Source organism: Elephas maximus, chromosome 11, assembly GCF_024166365.1.
Source record: "Elephas maximus indicus isolate mEleMax1 chromosome 11, mEleMax1 primary haplotype, whole genome shotgun sequence".
Classification (NCBI taxonomy): Eukaryota; Metazoa; Chordata; class Mammalia; order Proboscidea; family Elephantidae; genus Elephas; species Elephas maximus.
The window spans coordinates 99073948-99090282 of record NC_064829.1 but is presented as its reverse complement, the minus strand read 5'-3'; the positions used below and the strand labels follow the sequence as shown (position 1 = coordinate 99090282).

Sequence of the window (16335 nt, the reverse complement as noted above, 5' to 3'; positions counted from 1 at the left end):
GTGCACCTTCATCCTCAAAGTGACATCTTTGCTTCCTAACACTGTAAAGAGGTCTTTTGCAGCAGATTTGCCCAATGCAATACGTCATTTGATTTCTTGATTGCTGTTTCCATGGGTGTTGATTGTGGATCCAAGTAAAATGAAATCCTTGACAACTTTAATATTTTCTCTGTTTATCATGACGTTGTTTATTGGCCCAGTTGTGAAGATCTTTCTTTCCTTTATGTTGAAGTATAATCCATACTGAAGGCTGTAGTAGCTCTTACCATGAGCTAGGCTGTGGTCTACCACCCTCATTTCGTCTTCACAACAACCCCATGAGGTACACACACTCAGTAGCCCCATTGTACAGAGGATGAAACTGAAGCACAAAGAGGTGAAGTAATTTGCCCAAGGTCACGTAGCTAGAAAGTCATAGACACTGGGATTTGAAACCAGGCATGCTGGATCTTAGAAAACAAGAGGCAAATCGCAACTGAGAAAGTTTCCCTTATTTCAAACAAATATTCTCTTAAGAAATCATCATTTTGCATCCCTTAATGGTATTGTGGTCACTGGGTGGCACAAATGGCTGAGTGCTGGACTATTAGCCAAGAGGTTTGTGGTTCAAACCCACCCAAAAGCACCTTAGAAGTAAGTCCTGGCAATCTATTTCCAAAAAAAATCAGCCATTGAAAACACTATGGAACAAAGTTCTACTCTGACACACATGGGGTTGCCAGGAGTTGGAACTGACTTGACAGTAACTGGTTATTAGTAATGGTATAGTGGGTCCAAGCAACCCTTGTCAGTGGCTGCCAAAATCAGGTCCGAGACTGATGAGGGATTTTACCAGGGAGGATGAGACTGGCACCAGAGTCCCCACGTCACCTCACCCCACCCCTAACAGTCTTAATACTCAAAGAGGGATAAGCAGCCTGTCATAGACTGAATTGTGTCCCCCCCAAAATATGCTGAAGTTCTAACCCCAGGTACCTGTGAGTGTGACCTTGTTTAGAAATAGGATCTTTAAAGATGTTATCAGTTAACATGAGGTCACATTGAAGCAGGGCAGGTCCTAATCCAATGTGAGCTCTGACCTTTTAAAAAAGGAGGGGAGACACAGAGTCACACAGAGAAGACAGAGGCAGAGATTGGAGTAATCCGGCTGCAAGCCAAGGAACGCCAAGAATCGCCATCAGTCACCAGAAGCCTGGAGAGAGGCATGGAATGAATTGTTCCTCAGAAGGAAACAACAGGACTGACACCCTGATGGCAAACTCCTGGCCTCCAGAACTGTGAGAGGATACATTCCTGTTCTTATTAGCGGCCAAGTTTGTTACTTTGTTACCACAGCCACAGAAAACTAATATAGCACTATGACCACCTTTAAAGGAGGCAATAGGGTGTTTGCTGCACCACCTATGGAGCTCCCTTAAGACAGACAGTTGGTGTATGTTTTGTTGTGTGTATTTTCACTGGAATTTAAAAAATGCAAATAAAAATAATAGCAATATTGGAAAAAAAAATAACAGAGAGGGAAAACAAAAAACCAAGAACCTGAATCTGATCAAGCCTCTCACTCTAACCGCCAGTTATCAGAAAACAGGAGAATAAAGTTACCAGTGAACTGACACCATGACAATGCAGCCAGCCAAATTCAGAACGTGGGACAGCTAGCAGGTCAAACAACCCAGTTTCTCCAACAATGTGGAAGAAAGAAGCAGGGGAAGTATGATACAATCTGAGAGGCATCACGACCTACCTGTGGACTTTCTTTCAGTCCTGGTTTGAAAAACCACCTGTCCAACAAGACAGTGAACATAAAGAAAACAAAAATCCTTACAATGGGACCAGTGAACAACATCATGACAAATGGCAATGAAACCAAAGCTGTCAAAGATTTCATTCTTCTTGGATCAACAATCAGTGCCCATGGAAGCAAGAGTCATGAAATTAGACAATGTACATACATACAGTGGAATATTACACAGCCATAAAGAATAATGGTGAGTCCGTGCAACATCCCATAACATGGATGAATCTGGAGGACATTATGCAAGTGAAATAAGTCAATCACAAAAGGACAAACATTTTATGATGGTACTTTTATAAGAAGACAAGAATAGATATATAGAGAGAGACCAACACTCACTGATGGGTACCAGGGATGGGGTGGGGAAGGAAGCACTCTCAGAATAGTAGACACTTGTTATTTTTGGTGATGGGAAAGATAGCATCGAATATGGGTGAAGTGCACACAGCTTGACTAAAGTAAATCATGTCACTATGAAGTACACAAGAGAAAATGACATTTTTGGTAAAGGATATGACAAATACAGCTCTGCAACTACACCACCAACAACCAAAAAATATATGTGTGATTACACAAATAAGTATATAGGTATATATGTGTATGGGCATGAATATGTGGGTATATATGTATGCATGGATGGATGTATCTATGGGCGTATGTACATATAAGTATGTGTGTGTATGCATGTATATCCATATATATATAATAAACCACACAGGGAACACAGGTATGGATATTTCTTAGATATAACCAAACACCTCACAAGATTGGTTTTCTGGGTTTGAAGGCCTAGGACCTTAGTCTTGTGGGACAACTCAGTTAATTGGCATAATATGGTTCATAAGATGTATCTTCTACATCCCAATGTAGTGAGTAGTGTCTAGGGTCTTAAAAGCTTGCAAGCAGCCATCTAAGATACAGCTATTGGTTTCTACTCATCTGCAACAAAAGAAAAAGAAGGAAACCTAAAATCCAGAGAAGAAACTAGTCTACAGGACTAATAGTTGACATGAACCACAGCTTCATTTACCCTGAGACCAGAAGAACTAGATGGTGCCCGGCTACCACTACTGACTACCGACAGTTCTGATCAGGGCCACAGTAGATGGACAGAACAGGAAAGAAAACGTGGTAGAGAACTCAGATTCTTAAAAAGTGCAGACTTACTGGATCAGTTGAGAGTAGAGAACTCCCTGAGACTATCACCCTAAGATACACTTTAAACCTTGAACTGAAATTATCCCGAGGTCAGCTTTTAGCTAAATAATAGATTGGCTCATAAAATAAATATCACCCATGAGTAATGAGCTCCTTTAAAAAATCATCTACATGGCATCAAATGGTCAAAAATTACTCGAAAGCAAAGAAAAGAAGCTAAGGGGCAGGGAAACTAGAGTACTGGAAATGGTACAACCAGAATGGAATTAATGAGAATGATGACACATTGTGAAAAACATAACCAATATCACTGAATAATTTGTGTAGAAATTGTTAAATGATATCTTAGTTATCTAGTGCTGCTATAACAGAAATACCACAAGTGGGTGGCTTTAACAAATGGAAATTTATTTTCTGACAGTTTAGGAGGCTAGAAGTCTAAATTCCAAGCACCAGCTCTTGAGGAAGGCTTTCTCTTTCTGTGGCCTCTGGGGGAAGGTCCATGTCTCTTCAGTTTCTGCTTCCTGGTTCCTTCACGTATCTTGGCGTCTATTTTACCCAATCTCCCTCTCTGCTCACTTGTTTCGTCTCTTTTTATATCTCAAAATATATTGAACCCCCCCGACACCCTTCTAACTCAGAACTGAAGCTGCTCCTGAAGTTCACCTCTCAGCCAAAGATTCAAAACCAAACCCACTGCCATTGAGTCGACTCTGACTCATAGGAACCTACAGGACAGAGTAGAACTGCCCAGTAAGGTTTCTAAAGAGAAGCAGGTAGATTCAAACTGCTGACCTTTTGGTTAGCAGCAGAGCTCTTAACCACTGTACCACCAGGGTCAAAGATTAGACAGGCCTATAAAACAAACACTAACACCCATGACAAATGTGTTTCTTAGATCAATCAAGTATACGAGACAGAGTGGGCAACGCCTACCCAAAAGCAAAGACGAGAAGGCAGGAAGACAGGAAAACTGGACAAAGGGAAATAGGGAACTCGGGGTGGAAACGGGGAGCATGCAGCGATTGCAACCAGTGCCACAAAACAATTTGTGTATAAATTTTTGAATGAGAAAATAATTTGCTGTGTAAACTTTCACCTAAAATACAACAACAACAACAAAAAGAGATTGACTCGAAATACACCCTACACTAATCCTGCCTTGTTAACAAAGACAACCCATTCCCAAGTGGGGTTATAGCCACAGGCATAGAGGTTAGGATTTACAACACATATTTGGGGGGGGGGACATAATGAATCCAAAATAAATGGGAATCTAATTTTCTATCTAAACAATCACCTTAAATACAATAAAATATTATTTGAAAAAAAAAGAAATCAAATGACGTATTGCACTGGATAAATCTGCTGCAAAGACTTCGTTAAAGTGTTAAAAAGCAAAGATGTCACTTTGAGGGCTAAGGTGAGCCTGACCCAAGCCATGGTATTTTCAGTTGCCTCATATTCATGTGAAAGCTGGACAATAAAAAAGGAAATCCAAAGAAGAATTGACACATTTGAATTGTGGCGTTGTCAAAAAATATTGAACATACCCCAGACTGCCAGAAGAACAAACAAACCTGTCTTGGAGGAAGTACAGCCAGAACACTCCTTAGAAACAAGGATAAACCCAAAACCTGTTGCTGTGACTCATAGTGACCCTGTAGGACAGAGTAGAGCTGTAGGCTTTCCAAGGAGCGGTTGGTGGATTTGAACTGCTGACCTCTTGGTTAGCAGCAGAGCTCTCAACCACTACGCCACTAGGGCTCCAGAAGCGAGGATGGTGAGACTTTATCTCGACCACTTTGTGTACGTCATTAGGAGGGACCAATCCCTGGAGCAGGACATCATGCTTGGTAAAGTAGAGGGTCAGAGAAAAAGAGGGGGACTCTCTACAAAATGGATTGACAGTGGCTGCAACACTGGGTTCAAACATAGCAACGATTATGAGGATGGCACAGGGCTGGGCAACATTTCCTTGAGCCAGAGCCAACTTGAAAGCACCTAACAACAAAAATAAAAGCAGCCTGGTTGCACAGTGGTTCAAGTGCTCAGCTGCTAACTTAACAGAAACATCAGTGGTTCAAGCCCACCAGCTGCTCCGTGGTAGAAAGACGTGGCAGCCGGCTTCCATAAATATCATAGCCTTGGCAACTCCATGGATGATTTATGAGATAATATTGGAGCCATTAGTCCCTGTCCTAGAATGTGACCCAGCTGGAGCTGGGCTCACAAGGACTCACAAGGGCACATCAACTGGGCCCTGAAGTATAGAGACAACAGCTAGAACAATCTTGGAAAAAATCTTCTAGGAAAACTTTCACATAAACAAATCACAAACAGCGCACAAAAGACCCACACACTCTCCACTCTTACCTTTTAATCTTAGCATTTAGTGAATAGTAAGATTTGTTGGACCAATGAAGACCCTCCTGACTGAAACCTGTACCAATGATTGTTAAGAAAGATGATTCAAAATGTAAAATCATGGTGACTTAACAGCTTCTACCCAATCTGTGAAAAGGTGAAACTTTCAATGGTTTTGCGCATTTTGTGACGTTAACGTACACTGATGATTCTGTAACGTTCTGACTCAGGCAGACATGGCTCTGGCAGCGTGCTTATCCATTTCCTACTTTTGCCTCTTTGAAAATATGCTGAGTAAAACCTTTCTTTTTGCTTTACTGAACTTTGTGATGGTTTTACCCTAAAACATAGGGCAGTTCTACCCTGTCAGATAGGGTCACTATGAGTAGGAGTTAACTCAATAGCACCAGGTTTTAACAACAAAACAAGACCCACCTGGTAATGAAAAAATCTAGAAATGGATAGTGGTGATGGTTGCCCATGGTGAATGTAATTAAAGTCACTGAACTGTACACGTAAAAACGGTTGAAATGGCAAATGTTTTACAATATACATTTTACCACAGTAAAAAAAAAAAAAAAAACCTAAATTATAATTTAGACTGGGTATTATATGAAATTCAGGGATTTCTGCTAATTTTGAAATGGCATGGTGATTATTATAAATACAATATAAATATATTCTTACCAGTTAGACATGTATACTGAAATACAGATAAACGAGGAAGCTGGGTGAGGTACGGATCAAACCAGATTGGCAAAATGTTGGAGCCCACTGAAGCTGAGGAATGGGTACGTGGGGCTTCTCTGTGTTATCCTGTCTACTTTGGTGCATGTGGAAAACTCCATAATGAATTTTTTTTAAATTCACAAAAGCCTTCTTCGTGCCAGAGGCAGGCTCAGGGCTAGCCCGATGCCTGACCCCGTGGGGCTCCCAGTCTGATGGAGAGGCTTCAGGTCACCCTGATGTGGGAGCAGACCAAAAAAAATTCCACTGCTGGCAAGTGGATTCTGACTCATAGCGACCCTATAGGACAGAGTAGAACCGCCCCATAGGGTTTCCAAGGAGCACCTGGTGGATTTGAACTGCTGACCTTTTGGTTAGCAGCCACAGCTCTTAACCACTGCGCCACCAGGGTTTCCAATGTGGGAGCAGAAGCGCTCGAATCCCACAGTACTGACCTTTAGCTGCTCCAGTCTTCACAAGAAGTCTGGAAGCATGTTGGAAGTGGTTCCTTATTTTACACTGGATGAGTATCTGCTGTTGGAGGAACAGTTCATGAATGGTGGGGGAGGGTAGGAGTTTCCAGCCTTTCACCCTCAGCTCTCCTGCACCCAGTCTTCCTTCCATATGGCCACAAGGGGGCACCCCCACCCTGTTCACACATGGAGCCCTCAAACTCTTCCCCAACCCCATGATTAATGCACCTCTGGCAAGGTTTTCAAAAGGCCAGGGGATGCGGGACAACTCTCCATTATGGAGCATCTGGCCTCTCTGGCCCCATCACTAAATGCTAGGAAAGTACCCACCAACCATTCTAACCAATTTTTTCTAAAGTGTCTCCAGGGGAACAGCACTCTTGGATTGAAGAGAGCTGCCCTAACTCCTCTCTTGCCCAGTTTCAAGATCACTGGTATGCTGGTACATGTTAATAACCAGCTCTCCAGAGAACAAAAACCTGGTTTGTAGTGCTTGCCAGTTTCCATGGTGTACATACTTCCAGTGTGGCTTATTTCAAACTACCAATATGACATGGAACATGGAATTGGAAAGAGCTGTGCTACAGAACACTGTTATAGTATAGGTGTACACGTTGTTGTTAGGTGCCGTCAAGTCAGTTCCAACTCATGGTGACCCTGTGTACAATAGAATGAAACACTGCCCAATTCTATGCCATCCTCAAAATTGTTACTATGTTTGAGCCCATTGTTGCAGCCACTGTGTCAATCCATCTTGTTGAGGATTCTTCTTTTTCACTGACCCTCCACTTTACCAAGCATGAAATCCTTCTCCAGGGACTGGTCCCTCCTGATAACATGTCTAAGTATGTGAGACATAGTCTCACCATCCTTACTTCTAAGGAGCACTCTGGCTGTACTTCTTCCAAGATAGATGTGTTTGTTTTTCTGGCAGTCCATGGTATATTCAATATTTTTCACCAACACCAGGATTCAAAGGCATCAATTCTTCTTTGGTCTTCCTTATTCATGGTCCAGCTTAAAAAAAAAAAAAATGCATATGAGGCAATTGAAAATACCATGGCTTGGGTCAGGCAGACCTTAGTCCTCAAAGTGACATCTTTGCTTCTTAACACTTTAAAGAGGTCTTTTGTCCTCACAGTGATATCTTTGTTTCTTAACACTGTAAAGAAGTCTTTTGTAGCAGATTTGCCCAATGTAATGAGTCGTTTGATTTCTTGACTGCTGCTTCCATGGGCACTGAATATGGATCCAAGTAAAATGAAATCCTTGATAACTTCAGTGTTTTCTCCGTTTATTTGTTGCTTATTGGTCCAGTTGTGAGGATTTTTGTTTTCTTTATATTGACATGTAATCTATACTGAAGGCTGTGGTCTTGATCTTCATCAGTAAGAGCTTTAAGTCCTCTTTGCTTTCAGCAAGCAAGTTTGCGTCACCTGCATAACACAGGTTGTTAATGAGTCTTTGTCCAATCCTGATGCCCTGTTCTTCTTCATATAGTCCAGCTTCTCTGATTATTTGCTCAGCATACAAATTGAATAAGTATGGTGAGAGGATACAACCCTCACACACACCTTTCCTGACTTTAAACCACAGAGTATCCCCTTCTTCTGTTCAAATGACTGCCTCTTGATCTATGCACAGGTTCCTCGTGAGCACAATTAAGTGTTCTGGAACTCCCATTCTTCACGTTATCCATAATTTGTTTTGATCCACACAGTCGAATGCCTTTGCATAGTCAATAAAACACATGTAAACATCTTTCTGGTATTCTCTGTTTTCAGTCAAGATCATGTGACATCAGCAATGATATCCCTGGTTCCATGTTCTCTTCTGAATCTGGCTTGAATTTCTGGCAGTTCCCTGTCGATGTACTCCTGCAACTGCATTTGAATGATCTTCAGCAAAATTTTACTTGCGTGTGATATTAATGATATTGTGTGATAATTTCCACATTCTGTTGGATCACCTTTCTTCGGAATGGGCATGAATATGGATCTCTTCCAGTCAGTTGGCCAGGTAGCTGTCTTCCATATTTCTTGGCATAGACGAGTGAGCACTTCCAGCACTGCATCTGTTTGTTGAAACATCTCAGTTGGTATTCCATCGATTCCTGGAGCCTTGTTTTTCGCCAATGCCTTCAGCGCAGCTTGGACTTCTTCCTTCAGTACCATTGTTACCACTGAGGGCACGGAGTCCCTCTGGACTCAATGGGCCCTTGTCTTTCTCTTGTAAGAATATACAGAGGAGACAATTTTGGGTTCAGCTCTAACAGGTTTATTTTACTTGTGACAAGTAAAAGGAGTCAGTGGGGGCACATGCTGCTCCAAAAAACTGACTCAAAAAGGGAAGCAAGTCTAGGGCTTGTGGAGACAACAGAGTAATGGATATTTAGTGGGTTTCTTTCAAGGGGCAGTTACTTCTCAGAATGGCAGTGCATATTAATTAGGTTGCATGTGCATCTGGACTCCAAGATGGAACCCGCTGATATTCAAGATGGAGTCCTCTCGGCAGCCCTTGGCATCACTTATTATGCGATATAGCACAGGTGCACTGATCTTTGGCACTACATCACCCTCTTGGGTGGGCTGAGGAAGGTCAAACAGCAGTCACGCTTTGTTCTGCGCATGTGGAGCCTGTAAAGGGGGACCAAAAAAAAAAAAAACCCCAAACCCATTGTCATCGAGTCGATTCTGACTCATAGGAACCCTATAGGACAGAGTAGAACTGCCCCCATAGGGTCTCCAAGGAGTGCCTAGTGGATTTGAACTGTCGATCTTTTGGTTAGCAGCCATAGCTCTTAACCACTACACCACTAAGGGACTAGAAAAACGCTAAGAAGGAGATAGTAATTCACAGGTTGTTTTAAGCTTATTTCATGTTGACAGGATGTGGTTCCTGGTTACCCAACTTGTAGATGATAATCTTTTAACAGCTCTTTTGTTCTGCCAGCACAGTTAACCCTATCTGTCTCACTGTCAGTTCTTGATCATATGCTACCTCCTGAAATGGCTGAACGTGGACCAACTCCTTTTGGTACAGTGACTCTGTGTATTTCTTCCACCTTCTTTTGATGCTTCTTGCTTGAATTTTTAATTCATTTCTTTCAGCTTGAGAAATGTGCAGCATGTTCTTCCCTTTTGGTTTTCTAACTCCAGGTCTTTGCACATCTCATTATAATACTTTGTCTTCTCAGAGCTGCCCTTTGAAATTTTCTGTTCAGCTTTTTTACTTCATCATTTCTTCCATTCACTTTAGCTACTCTATGTTCAAGAGCAAGTTTCAGAGTCTCTTCTGACATTCATTTTGGTGTTTTCTTTCTTTCCTAACAACAGGTGCTGGATAGGTCCCTGGTTGGCACTGTGGTTAATCGCTTGGCTGCTAACCGAAAAGTTGGCAGTTTGAACCCACCAGCCGCTCCATGGGGGAAAGATTTGTCAGCCTGCTTCTGTAAAGATTACAGCCTTGGAAACCCTATGAGGCAGTTCTACTCTGTCTATAGGGTCACTATTAGTTGGAATTGACTCAATGGCAACGAGTTTTTATGTGCTGGATAGGTCCCTGGTTGGTACCGACAGTTTGTGCTTGTCTAGTAACCCTAATGTTGGCCATCTGAACTCAGTGGTGCCTTGAAAGAAAGGCCTGGTGATCTGCTTCCATAAATATTATAGCCAAGAAAGCCCTATGGAGAAGTTCTATGCTGTAATACATGGGGTCACCATGAGTCAGAATCGACACAGCGGCATTTTTTTCATTATTTCGAACACTGAGGGGCAAGGGTAACAGACTTTGGGGGACTTTAATAGTTCCCATTCTGTTGGGCTTCCTTCTGTTCCTTCTGGTGAGGAGAAGGGTGGATCTTTAGGGGCTTTCCAACTTCTAATTTGGGACTTGAAACATAGCAGGAGTGCAGGAACCTAGAAAATACAATGCTAAGTGAAAGAAGCCAAATGGAAAGGACCACATATTGTCTGATACCATCTACATGAAATGTGCATAATAAGCAAATGCACAGAGACAGAACGAAAGCAGATTCATGGTTGCCAGGGGCTGGGGGGAGGGGGAGATGGAAAGTGATTTTTAATAGTATGGCATTTCTTTTGGGGGATGATGGAAATGTTCTGGAATTAGATACTGGTGATGATTACCCACGATGTGAATGTACTAAAAGCCATTGAACTGTATACTTTACAGTGGTGAATTTTATGTTATGTAAATTTTATCTCAATAAAAAAAAAATTGCAAAAATCTACTTGAACCACCACCACCCCAGGTTTGATATGCCCCGCTCTGATACTGGACGAGAGAGTGTCTCCACCCCAAATCCCTTTCTCTTTGAGCTATCTCCTCCTAACTCACATCTCAGCAAAGCTTTCTGGATCACTCTCTTCTTTCAGATATGATGTCCCTGGGCTTGCCCTGGGCTCCCATCACGACTGGGCTACCTCCGCCATGTTGTGTAAAGATCATCGAGAAACAGAATTATCGATTTCCTTAGCTATGCTCCCCAGTCCCCCAAGGCCAGGCACTGGGACAGGGGCTCCCCAGTAAATGCCAGCCCCAGGGTGACATCTACTCACCCCATAAACGTGACTGATAACAGGTATAGTGAGTGTGGGCTTACCCTGTGTTCGTGTGTGTGCGTCCATGCGCATGTGTGTGCAAGCATATGTGTGAATGGGTGTATATACTTTAGATACACGTCTACAGATATAGTGACTGATTTAGAAAATAATACTGGAATCATTATTCCCTGTTCTTGAGCACAGAGAACGTGACCCACCTGGAACTGTGCTTGCAAGTGCTCACAAGGACTCACAAGGACACGTCAACTGCACCCTGAGGTATAAAGACAACTAACATAATCTTGGAAAATGTCTTTTAGGGAAACTTTCACTTAAGCCAGAACACAAAAGACTTTACACTCTTATCTTTTTCTATTAACATTTAGTGAATGTAAATTTGTTGAACCAATGAAGACCCTCCTGACTGTCGGTTACTGCAACCTATACCAATGATTGTTGAGAAAGACAATCCAAAATGTAGGATCGCAGTTCCTAGCCAATGTGTGAAAAGGTGAAGCTTTCAATGGTTTTGCCTATTTGTAATGCTAATATATACTGATGACTGTGTAACCTTCCTTGGACTCAGGTAGACATGGCTCTAGCAACATCCTTGTCTGCTTCCCACTTTTGTCTTTTCGAATATATGCCGAAGAAAACTTTCCTTTTACTTTACTAAGCTTTCTGATGTTTTTTCCCTTACAACAAGGCTCAACAGGAGCCCTGGTGGTGTAGTGGTTAAGAGCAATGGCTGCTAACCAGAAAGGTCAGCAGTTCGAGTCCACCGGCTGCTTTTTGGGAACCCTATGGGACAGTTCTACTCTGTCCTATAGGGTCACTATGAGTTGGAATCGACTCAACAGCAACCAGTTTTTTTTGAAGGGGGAGAGGAAGAGGGTTTTGGTGGCTTAACAGTTAAGTGCTTGGCTGCTAACTGAAAGATTGGGGGTTCAAACCCACCCAGCAGCTCCACGGGAGAAAGACCTGGCAATCTGCTTTCCATAAAGATTACAGCCTAGATCAGAAGGAGGGAAATGCAGAAAAGAATTTCAGATTTTCATGGACTCCAGACTTCCTGGAGCCATAAAGGCTGGATGAACCCCTGGAACTATTACCCTGAGATAATCTTTAGACCTTAAACCAAAAATATCCCCAGAAGTCTTCTTAAAACACTAGTTTAGCCTAACTAGTAAAAACTGTCTGCCTTGAGCATTATGTTCTTTTAAGAACTATTTATATGGAATCAAACTGATAACAGCAACTGGAGAGATTAGATAGGAACCTTAAGGACAGTAAGTTTGTTAATGGAGGAGGAACAACTCAAAAAAGGAAGGTGAGAATGGTTTCACAACTCAATGTAATCAGTGTCACTAAATGGTACATGTAGAAACTGCTGAATTGGTGTAGATTTTGCTATATATATTCTCAACAACAAAATAAATAAAATTATACATATATATATATATATACACATATATATGAGCCCTGGGGGCACAGTAGTTAAGAGGTCGGCTGCTAACCAAAATATAGGTAGTTCAAATGCACCAGCCACTCCCTGGAAACTCTATGAGGCAGTTCTTCTCTGTCCTATAGGATTGCTATGAGTCGGAATCAACTCGACAGCAACAAGTTCTATATATATATATATATATTTATAATATATAATTATTTCATATCTACATATAAATAAAGATTACAGCCTAGGAAACCACCCTATCGGGCAGTTCTACTTTGTCACATGGAGTTACTATGAGTTGGAACCGATTTTATGGCACCCAACAACAACATAGCATTTAGTGACGGGGGCCGGAGTTTAATAGGCTCGAATTTCTTCAGAAAGATAACTCTCACATGATCTTAAAGGGCTGTGAGGGTTTCAGTAAACACTTATAAATCAGATACAGCAATATTGGTATGGCAGGTGCTGTGCCAACTTTTTTTTTTTAGTTGGATAGCATAGTCGGTTTTATTGAAGATTACAAATCTTTAGTAGTATTAGGAGAGAGACAGCTTTTAAAAATAAAAAGACCCAAATGAATAGTTGAATTTTATTGCATCTTAAAAATATCACACATATGTCTTAGGACTCATCCGGGCTTGTTTCCATAGCTGGACAACTCTCAGATCTCACTCATCAGCCTGTTGGAATGGTTCCTTTTTCAGAGACATAGATACCATCCAATAATTTTTGGATATCCTTGTTTTTAACTCTCAGTGGCTTGCTGAGTTAAAGCAGACAAATTTGACACAAGTTCAATGTCGTTTCCTTCAAGAATTATCTTTCTGGGCTTCAGATACTGAACAAGCAACACCTGGCCTCATCCAAACCCTACAGATGTATTTTTCACCCAAGAAATTTTGGATTTCAACAAGAGACCCGCTCTCCTGAATAACGACCTTGACAGGGAAGTTAGCATACACAGGTCTCATCTTGTAATGGAAGCCCAATGTAACGCCCTTGATTGTGCTCTGTACTTGACTCAGACAGTGCGAACTATAGCCAGTTCCTTTCTGTTTCCTCACCATTTGCCAACGTGAAGCCTCCTCTTTTTCCTTCCAAGGAGACTGAGCTCTACATGGATGCGACCGAAGTCCCTCCACAGGGTTCCTCTGGGGCCTTTCACGGTAACTGTGATGTTCACGTTTTCTGGAATGCTGACAGTCTGGTTGCTGAGAACTGTCTTCATTCTCACAGTAGATGTGGCAAAGCGCTGTGCCAACTTTTAACAGCCATAATTAAGCTTGAAGGACTGTAACTGCAAAGGTTCCATTACCTCCCCATGCTCAACCAGGTCACACCCTGCTTGACTCAGCCCCCATGTTCTCCTTTTAATGGCCACTTGGTTCAATACTCTGAGCAGAACACAGCCCCTGGGCCAAGGCACAAATGGCAACTGTCTCTAATCTGCTTGTGTAATAAGCCCCAAGGCTCTTTTTTTTGCTTAGCGGTTGTTCAATCCATTCGCTAAATATATATTAAACACCTAAGCAGTTCAAGTTCACCAGCCGCTCCTTGGAAACCCTATGGGGCAGTTCTACTCTGTCTTACAGGGATGCTATGAGTTGGAATGGACTCAATGGCAATGGGGTTTTTTTTTTTAATGTGCTTGAGGGAAACTCTGGTGGTGCAGTGGTTAAAAGCCACAGCTGCTAACCAAAAGGTCGGCAGTTTGAATCTACCAGGCCCTCCTTGGAAACTCTATGGGGCAGTTCTACTCTGTTCTATAAGGACACTATGAGTTGGAATTGACTGGACAGCAATGGATTTAGTTTTGCTTTTCATGTGCTCGTGGCACAGTAATTAAGTGCTCAGCTGCTAACTGAAAGGTCAGCAGTTTTAGCACACCCGCCGCCCTGTGGGACAAAGATGTAGCAGTCTGCTTCCATAAAGATTACAGCCTTGGCAACCCTATGGGGCAGTTCTGCCCTGTCCTACAGGGTCGCTATGCGTCAGAATCCACTCCACAGCAACAGGTTTTTTTTTTTTTTGGCTTTTCAATCTAGGAGCCTGGGTGGCCCAAGCGGTTTGTGATCGTTGCTAATGCAAAGGTTGGCAGTTCGAACCCACCCAGCAGCTCCACAGAAGAAAAGGCCTGGCAAACTGCTTCCATAAGGATTCCAGGCAAGAGAACCCTATGGGGCAGTTCTACTCTGTAACCCATGGGGTTGCTATGAGTCAGGGGCTGACCTGATGGCAACTAACAACAACAACATGTGCTGGGCACTGTCTGAAGGGCTGGGGTACGAGATCTCTGTCTTTCGGAACTTATAGTTTCCCTGCTGCTTGACTTCCTTCTGTCCTCTCTGGTGAGGGGTGAGGGAGGTCTTTGAGGGGCTTCCCAACTCAAACACGGTAGGAGCTCAATAAATATTCCTTGAATGAATTGGTGCAGTTATTTGACCTGTCGACATCTGCTTTGCATCTTGTAAATGTCCTCTTAAAGAGCCCTGGTGGAACAAAGGTTAATCATGTGGTTGTTAAACACAAGGTTGGCAGTTCGAACCCACCCAGCGACTCTTCAGGAGAAAGAGCTGGTGATCTGTTTCTCTGAAGATTACAGCCAAAAAAACCCTATGGGGCAGTTCTACTCTCACACCTGGGGTCGCCAGAAGTCGGAATCAGCTTGAAGGCACCCAACAACAACAACAAAGTCCTCTTTAAAACAAGGCCGTTCAAACACAGAGCTGGGTCCCATTAGCTTTCAGACTAAACATTAAATACAATAGATCACACTGCCTCACCCAGCCCCCAGGAGCCAGTTCAGTGTCTGTTCTGTCCACTGTCCGGGTCCCTTCTGGATGTAGACCTTATGCAGGATAACTTGAGGGCGGCTGGCTGTAAGGATGGTCTTAGTTTCCTTGGGCTGTGGCAACAAAACGCTACTAGGTAGGTGGTTTAAAGAACAGAAATTTCTTGTTTCAACAGTTCTGGAGTCTGGGAGTATGAATTCAGGGCAGGACCACGCTTTCTCCATCCACTCTAGGGGAAGATTCTTCCTTGTCTCTTCCAGTTTCTGGTAGCCCCAGGCGTCTATTGATGTTCCTTGACTTGTAGATGCATGTTCACATGGCGCCTTTCCCCCTGTGTGATTCTGTCTGTGTGCCTGTTTTGCACTTTTACAAAGTTTATACCACTTAGGTATAAACAGTTAATGCGCTCAGCTGCTAACAAGAAGGTTGGAGGTTCTAGTCCACCTTGAAGTGCCTCAGAAGTTAGGCCTGGTGGCCTACTTTGAAAAATCAGCTATGAAAACTCTACGGGGCACAGTCCTACTCTGACACACGTGGGGTCACTGTGAGTCAGAATCAACTCTGTTGCAGCTGTTACCAGTACTCCAGTGTGACCTCGTTGACTGATAACGTCTTCGAAGAAAGATCCAATTTCCAACCAAGGTCACTTCACAGGTCCAGAGATTAGACTTCAACATGTCTTTTTGGGGAGCACAACTTAATTCCTAATAGATGGGTCTTCTGAATCTTCCTTTAGCACTTATATTGTCCCCAAAGATGTGAGAGGAAAGACAAGGGCAGAAAAGTCACGCTCAGCTCCTCACCCCTGGGAACAGGTGCTGTTTTCAGCAGGATTTGTCCTCGTCCTCTAAGTCAAGTCTGCAAGAAATATCACATCTTTTCGTTTTCTGTTCATCAACTTGATTTTAATGGAGAAAACTTCCTCTTCCCACTACGCTGACAAGAAGTTCAGCGAGTGATTTTTAGTATCAGAGTAGAATGCTGTATTAGTCTCCTAGGGCTG

General features: G+C 42.7%; 1 protein-coding gene across 1 annotated transcript in view; it reads left to right on the top strand.

Annotated features, from left to right (window-relative positions):
- MAMSTR (MEF2 activating motif and SAP domain containing transcriptional regulator) overlaps positions 1-16335 on the top strand; it is a 53093-nt gene that overhangs the window by 26990 nt on the left and 9768 nt on the right. The gene's annotated exons all lie outside the window — the stretch shown is intronic.